At 42.7% G+C, this 11255-nt stretch overlaps 1 long non-coding RNA gene across 1 annotated transcript; it reads right to left on the reverse strand.

Annotated features, from left to right (window-relative positions):
- Positions 1 to 4799: 4799 nt before the first annotated feature.
- Positions 4800 to 6304, reverse strand: LOC147598136 (uncharacterized). Its single transcript, XR_015260827.1, has 3 exons — positions 6241 to 6304; positions 5396 to 5507; positions 4800 to 4930 (listed from the first exon to the last, which is right to left on the reverse strand). It is a non-coding gene; the product is annotated as an uncharacterized LOC147598136 (long non-coding RNA).
- Between the last annotated feature and the right edge of the window lie 4951 nt (positions 6305 to 11255).

Below are 11255 nucleotides of genomic sequence, written 5' to 3' on the forward strand. Positions count from 1 at the left end.
TAAGTCTGGATGTAAGACTAGCAGAGCTTGCCAAGAATCCATAGGTTTGATTCTATATGAAAGTTTAGTGCACCTTCTAGGTCAGCTTTATGTCTGAAGATCAAACATGCAGGAATCACTAATGAGTAACTGATTTCTCTCTTCTGAGGCTGAGCCACACAGGGGCTCAAATATGAAGCTCAGATATAAAGGCGTTCCCCCAGAACGAGTCTGATCGCAGCCCTAGAATACCTTAACCAGCAGGGAGTATTTTCCATCCTAGGCCTGATACACATGAAGACAACACTGGAGACTGAGTCTAGCTCTTGGGTCAACAACTGAAAGACAGCATCGAGAAACTGGGGGTGAAGAATGGAAGAAATTATTTACGAGCTGGAAAACATTTTGCAATGATCTAATTAAATAACTCTTATCTGTTGAATTCCTGAATAAGACACTGGTCCAACCAAGGGCTGAAAATTGAAGCTGAACAAATTCAAATTACAACTAAAATACATGTTTTTCAGAGATTGCAATAAGCTACTAAGGGGAGCAGTAGACATGCATGCTTCTGCGGAATACATGCATTAGTCAAACAGAGATCACTGGAGGAACAGACAGCACAGGCGGATGATAGTTTTGCTATATGAGAGCTCAGTCCACAAGACTAACGGTCCTTTGCAGCCATAAGGAAGAGCGTTTTGCACCTGTCTAACCAATCTCTTCTCAAAGACAGTAGAGACAGACCTACATCACATCCACTCCACACTAAGTCAATTTACCATCTCTTGTAAAGTCATAAAAATCTCCTTCTGAGCTCTTATGGTCAGAGAGGAGGACTGGATAACCTGAAACTAACGTCTTCAAACAGACCATATTTTCCTGGCTCTCCTTTTCACATTGGCTAAGACGCTGGACAGCCTTCCCATGCCCAGGTGACAAATGCTTCCAACCTCCTCCCTGCTCTCCTCTTTTATTTAAATTATAAACCCAAGCACACTAGGAGATTTGCTTGTGGGATCAGGCTATATGGAGATAATAAAATGCAACAACTTTTTGATTAAAAATAGATTAGACATCTTAAGATATTAGAATATGGGTTCATTTAAATTTCAAGTAGCAAATAAATGTCATTGGTGACAGCCAACATGGCTTCACTAAGGGCAAGTCATGCCTGACTAATTTGGTGGCCTTCTATGATGGGATTACATCATCAGTGGACAAGGGACACTGATGTCGTCTACCTGGACTTGTGCAAGGCACTTGACACTGTCCCACACTCATGATGGATGGACCACTCGGTGGATAAGGAATTGGCTGGATGGCTGTACTCAGAGTGTGGTGGTCAGTGGCTCGATGTCCAAGTGGAGACCAGTGGTAAGTGGCGTTCCTCAGGGGTCCATATTGGGTCCAGCCCTGTTTAACATCTTTGTCGGTGACATGGACAGTAGGATAGAGGGCACCCTCAGCAAGTCTGTTGATGACAGCAAGCTGTGTGGTGCCGTTAACATGCTGGAGGGGAGGGATGCCATCCAGAGAGACCCTGACGGGCTGGAGAGGTGGGCTGCTGTAAACCTCATGGAGTTCAACAAGGCCAAGTGCAAGGCCCTGCACACGGGCTGGGGTAATCCCAGGCACAAATACAGGCTGGGGTGAGAATGGATTGACAGCAGCCCTGAGGAGAAGGACTTGGGGGTGCTAGTGGATGAGAAGCTCAACATGAGGCGACAATGTGCGCTTGCAGCCCAGAAAGCCAACCACATGCAAGGCTGCATCAAGAGGAGCGTGGCCAGCAGGTCAAGGGAGCTGATTCTGCCCCTCTACTCTGCTCTGGTGAGATCCCACCTGCAGTACTGTGTCCAGCTCTGGAGACCCCAACATCAGAAGGACGTGGACCTGTTGGAGCAAGTCCAGAGGAGGCCACAGAGATAATCAGAGGGCTGGAGCACCTCTACTGTGAGGCCAGGCTGAGAGAGTTGGGGCTGTTCAGTCTGGAGAAGAGGCGGCTCCAGGGAGACCTGATAGCAGCCTTCCAGTACCTAAAAGGGTACTACAGGAAAGATGGGGAAAAACTCTTCAGCAGGGCCTGTTGTAATAAGATGAGGGGCAATAGTTTTAAAATAGAGGGAGGATCCTGATTAGATATTAGGAAAATATTTTTTTACAATGAGGGTGGTGGCACACTGGCCCAGGTTGCCCAGAGAGGTGGTGGATGCCCCATCCCTGGAAACATTCAAGGCCAGGTTGGACAGGGCTCTGAGCAACCTGATCTGGTTGGAGATGTCCCTGCTCCTTGCAGGAGGGTTGGACTAGATGGCCTTTAAAGGTCCCTTCCAACCCTAACCATTCTATGATTCTATAATATTCAAGATTTATAGAACATAGAGTAGATTTTTGTCATTATCTTTTGTTTCTGGGCAAGCCAGACAGGAGAAAAACAGGTTTGATACAAGTGTCTTCCTGCAGATTACCTTGTTACCTAGCTTTGCACAGCTTCTCAAACAACTTCCTTGCCTAAGGAGAAATGTTGCCATCAAACCAGTCTATGAACCTCAAAGAGGCCCAGCCCTTTACTTTCCATGGATGATAGTAACAATAAAGCCTGGACACCCAGCTCAGATAGGAAAGAACATAGTCTTATTCTAATATTGGTCCTGAGAACTTTGTGCAAACTATACTTTCTCCCTAACAGAAGAGATGATCACAGCTAGTCTTTCCCTCAGCTTTAAGGCATACTAGACCACACCGAGTCCGGAAATCTCCTCAGAATTACCTTCCATTGATAAATTCAATAGGGAAGAAACATGTGGACTCTTTTAAGACCTTCTGTACTATCAAAAAAAGGGAAGCAAATAACCAATTTTAACTTGCAGCGTCAATGTTCATGACCTTGCAATGTCCCCTTCAATTGAAAATCAAACCTTTCCACCAAGCCAAAAGAGACTCACTCTCTCTCTTCCCTCTCTATTTTAATATGGTCTGAAATTATGTGATCAGACCAACACATAGAACTCCTGCCATGAGAGCAAAGCAGATCTATCCAGCAGCAGCATTTTCTCCATTATACCCTGGTCTAATCGCACTGCAGAACTTCATCCTGGTGAGCATGTTGCATCCTTTTCAGTCCTCCATTCTAGAGTTCAGGTTTTTCTGTTTTCTGTCACATTAGCATTTCTAATGCCCTGTCTTCTACTTGTTTAATAATGACAGCACTGCTATGGACAGGTGTGGTTTTTACCAGTACCGATCTTGCAGCTAAAACAACAATCTGTGTAGTAGTATTTCTATACAGGAAGAGGGAGCTAGAATTCTGATGTGCTTTTATTACATGTATCATTCACAGAATTGCCGAATTGGACAGCTGGCATAGACAAATGTCACATCTCTGATGTTCTCAGATTGCCTCTACTTGTCATACCAAATGGATCTTCAGCTAGATCATCATAATCTATGTTATTCTTCACCAAAATTGAATTTGTTTCCCTTTGCAATTCTGTATAAACCCACCAGACACTGCCTAGCTTTGCACACTCCTTTGTGGATACTTAGAAGTGAAATGCACCTCACTGGAAATAAAGAGGTTTTTTTATGTGTTTTGTTAGCTCAGCCACAGCTGCAAACTCCTGACAGGAGTCTTCCAAGAAAGGAGATGGGAAGTTCTATTAAATAGACTGTCCACATTCACAGTTTATCCTCAGAAACTCCAACTGTCACCTTCTTCTATGGTCAGTTGACAGAAGTCATGAACTCCATGTCAGCTAACGTGTATGTCAGAACAGCTGCTTACCTCTTTGTTTTGCACGGAACATGCACCAATGTAGCAATGCATACATTACATAACATTAAGTCAAACTAAAAAGAGTCAGATTGCTAAATGCATCCACAGTGTGAATGAGATTTTTACTTCCATCACCTGATAATTTAACTGCTCAATTAGCTCTGCCTGAATACCTTGGCTGTGGTAGAGGAATGTTCCCTTGCAGGTCACAATACATCAGAAGACAGGAGGCAAGCAATGCAAAGGTAAATTATGCCTCTACAGCAAACCAAGTGCATTGTCCAATTGTATTTTCTCTCCTGATCTGTTCCCTGCACAGTGTTCTAGGGACACAACAGGTACCAGACAAATAGAAGACCATAAAACTCTGGTCAAAAGCCAGTATTGCAGGAGGCCTTCCCTACACAGTTTAATCCCAAAACTTAGCTGATTCAAACCTAGCTCAGACATGCCTTTTGCATATCTGAAATTCCATAATATGCCTAATTTAGGTAACAGGGTAATTTCCTCATTGATGAGGACTTTGAAAGATCTTTCCTTTAGCCAAGAAGCAAGTGGAAAAGATGCCACTAAAGTGGCATTTATTGATCATCCCGGAGCAGAGTAGAACTGACTGTGGGCCTATGGATGTGACTCTTGTGCATCAACAGACCATAGCACAGAGGGTTTCAGTTGCAATGAACATGGCTTGTAGGTAGGTACAACATAACGAACTTTGTAACTAATTTTTTAGACTTAATGAGAAATTAATTACTTCTGCTGCAGAAGCAGCTCCTTGGTGTACTGCAGGCACCTAGATCACAGGAAACTAATTGTATCATAGCATTCAAAGAAATCAAAGAACATGTGATTACCAGAGAAAACTGCATTTGTGATAGATTGGCTACTGTGCTGGAAAGGCCTGGCTCTGAATAAATGCATTTGACACACAATTCCATTTTACGCAGTTCTTGCCCTGTACTCTACACCAGAGTGCCTGCTTCTGCCTACCCATAAATTCATCACCACTGACCCAATCCATGACTAGAAAAATCTCACTCGTCTCATCCCTTCCTCTGGATAGGTACTGGCACTTGCCCTCTTTCCCTCACAGCTTGAAAGTAACTTAGAGCATCTTCTGGATAGTGGCTTTCCCAGACTTCTATTCCTGGATCACATTGATCCCAGGCTACACTGCAAGAAAAAGTACCAAATCAGCAAATACTCAGAGTTTGAACAAAATAATTGGCATTCACTGTGCTGCCTTTGGGGCCTAATTTCAAACAATATTAGTAAGTACTGTTTAAAACCACACATTCTCTGTGTGTTTTTTAAGGCGTTATTCCTTCCGAGGTAAATCATTACTGTACGCCCTGCTGTGAAATATGACCCTAATCTTCACATCATTTATCTGTGTATTGTCTGGGTCTAATTTAGTCCCTTTCCTGTCTCTCTCCCATCTGAATTTCTGTAACACCAGTTTTACTAACAATCCTCACCGGAGACAGGAAATAAACTTTAATACATGAAACCAACATGAACAAAGATCAGGAAAACATGTCAGAATAAATTAGAACTCTTCACGGTACAGAACCTTAAAGAAAATCAAGGAGCCAGGAGGTGAGCAGGGGGGTCATTATTGCAGCAAATCACACATACCTTAATTGTGCCCTCTTTGATCTGGTGGGTTGCACTGGAACACAAAATGAAGTTACAGCAGTCAAGTTCGTAGCACTCTCCCTCTGCTGCCTATGTCAAAACTTGAGTGCTCCTACATAATTAATGAAAGCGTGTTGAGAGACGGGGCAAAAATTTCTATTAAGAAGAATTTTTAATTGCTTGGGGACATAGGAGTCTCTATCACTGGAGACTTTTAAGATCATCTGCCAGGATGCTTGAGAGCACATTAGGGTTATGAGATCCTGCCTTGGGCCAAGGAGATGAACTAGAGGAACTCTTGTGACTTTGCAAGAGTTCTACTTTTTCCTGGAACCATTCAATGAAAATTGCCTGGAAAAGCAGCAAACTAAAAACTGGTAAAAGAGATACTTCTGGTCTGCATTCAGCCGTGGAAGCAAAAAAAAGCCAAAAGAAGCTTGAAAAGTCTCCATCTAGCAAAGTAAGGAAATAGAAAAGAGGTTACAATTGAGGGCAAAGACAGTGGATGTTGAAGGGAAGAACATCCTCTGCTACATGATCTCTATCTAAGGTCTTCTCATTAACACTGTCTTTAAATCCCTGCCCATACTATCATTTTAAATAGCTCCTAGTTTGTGAACTCCTCTTGGTAGCACTCCTTGCCATCATCATGAGCGCTCACATTAAGTCGTTCTGCAATGCACCTTTCCTAAATTCTTCCCTGAAGCCACCTAAAAAACAAGTAGAGGTGAAACCGAATTTAATTTGGCGATTACTGAGCCCCTTTTCCTTTTATTTAGGATGCAGTGATTCCTGAATTCTTAGTCATTAGAAATCATCAGCCGGTTGATTCTGCAAGTACTCACCACACTAGAAAATCCTGTTTCTCCCTCATGCCATGCAAAATCTGACTGGATGTTACTTTGACCTGAAAAACAAGAAACAAAGTAGGTTTGTAACCAAACCTTGGGCTGCCGACTATACTTGTGACAGGAAAACGTGCATCCTTAGTAATCAGAAATTATGTTTAAAATACACCTTTTCTTGCTCAGGTCCTATAAATCAGGGCAGTTCAAAAGAGCTAAATTTAATTGGAAAACACTTGTCTGAAAAATGCAGTATTGACAATCTTAGAAATTCAAGATTAACAGAAGCCAGAAAGGAGCTAAAAATAGCAGCAACTATATATAATCAGCTTGGGAAACAGATAATGGAAGTAAGAGGCAGTGAGAAAGGGGAAAAAAAACCCCACAAAACTCCCCAAAAAAAAACCACCTTCCAGCAGACAATCTGAAGTGTTTAAATACATTAGGATAAAAACAAATGTAACAATCTGTAATAATCAGATTGTCCATTACTGCATTCATATGGCAAAACCTGTCAACAGTAATACAGAAAAAGTAGATAGTTATTTCTGCTCTGGACTGCAAGATGATGCATCATAGCTTAAAACCGACAACCCAGACTGATATTTAAATAGTACCAAAGGTAAGATATTAGTGAATTGGCACCCCAGAGCCCTATGAAATGTCTGAAGATCTGATTGCTAACACTGAGTTTCTGCAAGTCATTGTAAAATAAGTAAGCTCCACAGGACAGAGAGAAAGCTAATCTCTAGAACTATACACAGGACAATCCGGGACTAAGAGCTCAACACCAGTCCAGAAGTGGGAGAAGGAACTCCCTATCTGTGGAAGGAGGCAGGCCATTCCAAAAGCAAGCAGCTGCCACCTCGGCACGACCTGGCAGACCACCCATCACACTCACAGCAAACTGCTCAGCTCCCCAGAAAGCCGCAGGCACCAACACTTTCACCGAAGGCCCTAATAGGAAACGCTCAAGATTCTGCACTGGGTCAAAGATGCTCCACAGCCATTGGCTGATCAGAGCACTTATGTCAAAGGTGGCAGGGTTTTCTTCATGGATCAGCATGGAACTGGGAAGATGCTGGACTGTAAAACAAGGTTCAGTACCAGTGCAGTAGGGTACTGAGACAAAATAATCTCTCAAGTATTTGGAGACAATAGCCAGGAGATAGCTAAATACCTCTAAGTCTGCACCGTGGAAAACTTTACTAAAAAACAGGAATACTTTTAAGAGTCACAAAGAACTTGGGAGGTCTTGCAAAAAGTAAAATGCTGTGACATCAATAGTGACAGAACTCCAAGTAAAAGCAATCTTGATTTCAAAACGTTTGGATTAAGGAAACACAATTGTAGCTTAATGTATTTGAGATGCAATCAGAAAACGGCATTTGAGATGGTAAATTTGCCTTTTTACTCCACCTAAGTTACAGGAAAATCTGTAGAGCATTTCAGTATAAACATAGAATATTCTGGAACAACTTGATTGTTACTTTACATATGAAAAGTGTTTCTATTCCATTCTTTCAGATTTTATCATGCAAATCATGCAGAAGTGGGTGACTGAACATTCCAAAAGGCTTACCACAACTTTTACCGTCTTTGCTTAGGCAAATATTCTGATACCTGTCACCAGTTCAAATTTAATCTTGTCCCAGGGTTAGAAAACAGGTCATGGTACGTTATGTTTGCCATTTTGTTGCAAAACATCAGTACCAAGGACACATGAAAATTTCTGGGCCAGCTGACTTCACTGGTACCACAGTTTCCTCTCAACTGCAACCAGATTCCCACATATTTGCCTTTTTTGAAGAACAGAAGCACCGAAGAATAATTTGGTCCATTAATTGTTTACAGTACCTAGGATGATTTGTCTGACTGAGCCTGAAAGAAGTGCCGAGTTTTAATTTCACCATTACATGCAAACCTGAACTGGAGCTTGGCAGAAAGCCCCGCAGTTTGAGATCTAATAGCATTTTAGGTTTTCTTTTGTGTTGCAAGCTCATCAGATTCCAAGCACATTTCCAGGTTTGTAAAGCAGCTGAGCTGACCCAACATAAATGAATAGGTGGAATGCCAAAGGAACCCGAAGCACTACCAATTACCTGCAACTGAATATCATTTCTCAGAGAGGTAATACAAGGCGCTGATGAAATGCAGATACTCACTTCTGGAGCTGCGTGCTGGCTGGCGAGGTATAAGCTTTCACTTCAGGCTGCAGCCATCCGCCAGCTGACCCGCTGCTGGCTAAGCATGATTCAAGCACGGACAACGCTGACGCCCCTGCCCTCCCGGTTCTGCAGCTGGTGACTCACACTCGCACCCCCTGCTACGGGGCAGGCACCCCAGGGCTTCCCCTTGGAGCTCCAATACGTGCTGCTCCACAGAACCTCTCCTTGCATTCAAAGCAACCCCGTGCCCAGAGCGCCTCGGGAAATCTCAGTTTCAGCAATAATAAAAAGAGTTAGTTAACAAAGAGTAGGGAAGCGTTAGTGAAAATATCTTCTGCTTTGGGTCCAGAGGAGTGGAGTGTATCTAACAGTGGGAACAAGACTGGAAGGGAAAGCAGCTGGCATCTCTGTGAGGGAGGAGACACGTTCCTGAGTGATGCTGTGGGCAGCAGAGGAAAAGCTGTCATCGTCGTCGTCAACAGTGCATTGTCTATCTGGGATCCTCCCTGCTGCTTCCATAGCACCAACTGCTCCTTTCCCTTCTAACTAAAATGCGTGTTAAATATGATGAGCCTACAACACTAAAGAGGAGTTAAACTGCAGCTAGAGCTATCTGTTTGGCTAAAAGTGTTAAATACAAATGGAAAAACTGATAGTATTTGTGAAGCCCTGAAAAGGAAAAAAAGGAAAACCCAGAATATATAAATCCATTTGTAATAAAGTAACCTGTGAAAAATAAATGCAAATGGGCCTGACGCTCCCCTTCCTGAGATCCCCACACACTGCTCAGAGAGCAGAAAGCAGTTTTTGTAACACACACCAGGATTCACACATGTTCACAGGCTCACTGGCACCTTAGCCCTCTGCTAACAGGAGAAGAGCAGAACTGCAGCCTCTCAGGAAAAGGCATGCACACGGACATGATGGGACACAGCAGTTCTTATGCTTTTTGATTGAATTTCCTGAATAAACTTTTACATGGTGAAGATTTGTGGATCTCTTCAGGCTTTCTAAGGTCAAAGGCGTGCAAATTCCCAGGAGCAGAATCTCCCAATGCTATCAACAACCGCAAAAAAAAAGGTGTGTGTTTTTTTTTTTTTTTTTATTCTCTTCCTTGCACGTGACCAGCCAAGATTAGTCCATCTTACCCACCTGCTTATGACCAAAATTTCTTGTCAGCTGCTAGGCAAGTGCTCCACAAGTCTCTAAACACCATATACCCTTCACCTCGTGCCTCTACTACATGCCTCCTCACCACAAAGCAGAGTGACTCACAGCCTGCCCATACAGATCGTGGCCTAGGCAGCTGCTGATCAGGATGTGGAGGCATCAGCCACATCCTGAAAATTGAAGGGGTCACAAGGTAGGACAGACAGAATGGCACTGACAGACCCGTGAGTCAGAACACAAGGGAAAAATGAAAGATGTTATCGACAGCACGAGGAGCCCAGAGATAAGAGGGAGCCTAATTGCTAGACATGTACCGAATGATGAATCAGGGTAAAACCCCTCCACAGTAGATGCCATAACATTCTCTCAGCACACATTCCTGAGCAGAGTCTCACTATGGTCTATTTGTACCACTGTCAGGACCAGTGTGAACAGCTTAAGACCGCCATACAGGAGCAAGGCTTCAGGGAGTCTTTTGTGATTATTAGTTATGTTAGAACAGACTGGACCTTTGTGTCTCTGCTAACTTTTTGAGTCAACTCCATGGGTCACTAGCCAGAAAACCCAACATGAAATGCAGTCTGGTGTTTTGTTAATAATATACTCTGTGTTTGTTCATGCTCTTTAATCACATAGTTTTTTTGCTCTGCGGAACATCCTGTCTCTCTGGCCTAAATCAGTTTGGAGGGAAAGATGCTTTGGACTGAATCCAGACTACACGTCTATTTTTGTCTTGCTCTGGAAACCCTCTGTCAACTTAAAACCAACTGGTAGAGTTTGTATTACTGTATTTTCCTGAAGAATAAAAGGAATCTGCTTATCAGACATACAAACAGGTAGCCCTGTGCCCTCACTCCAAGAGGAAACCTTCTGTCTCTCAAAGACAGGAAAACACTGAAGGGGAAAGGCTAGCACACCGATACCTTTGTTAAGACTAACTGCTGGTAAGAAGGTATTAATCTATCACTACCGCTACATTTCTAACACATCAGCAAATGTGGTAACTGTTTATTTTTCAGTATTTTCATGCTAAGGTCATAGCATTAATGCTTCATACTAAAGTGTTGGGTTTTTCCAATTTTGTACAGAAGGTTTTTTTTTTTGGGGCATGTTAAACCAATCTCAAAAACTCATATTGTGTTTCTATTGCCAAGTATTAGGAAACCACCAAATACACCTCCAAATCGCTGACATTGTTACAAGCAGAACATATTATAAGTAAGCTTACCGCTAAACTGCTGACACCACAGATTCATGGATAACTTTCACAAAAATTCTGAGTTTACCACTGCTGCCTCCTGACCCATGCAGAATCCAGAGAGCATGCATGATGCACATGGAGAAGGGAATAGTCCAACAGTAGAAAATCCTCTTTCAAGCCCCATCTAGCCGATTCATACTTTCCCAAGTTGGTAACAGTTTTTTTTTTCAGTCACTTTGATTTCTACCATGTTGCTCACAGTTTACAGAGCACCTCACAACTTCTCCCTCTACCCCATTTGTGTAATACTCAACAGATAAGTTATTGAAACTGTGTCAGCATACTCAGGGAGGGGAAAGAAAAACAGAAAAACCAACACAACAATGGAAAACCCTCAAGATTTCCAGATCCAAAACTAAGAATAAACTCTGTAATTCAAAAGCTTATGTGGCATTATATTTCATAATAAGAGTCAG

The sequence above is a fragment of the Chlamydotis macqueenii genome, chromosome 21, assembly GCF_036417535.1.
Source record: "Chlamydotis macqueenii isolate bChlMac1 chromosome 21, bChlMac1.mat, whole genome shotgun sequence".
Classification (NCBI taxonomy): domain Eukaryota; kingdom Metazoa; phylum Chordata; class Aves; order Otidiformes; family Otididae; genus Chlamydotis; species Chlamydotis macqueenii.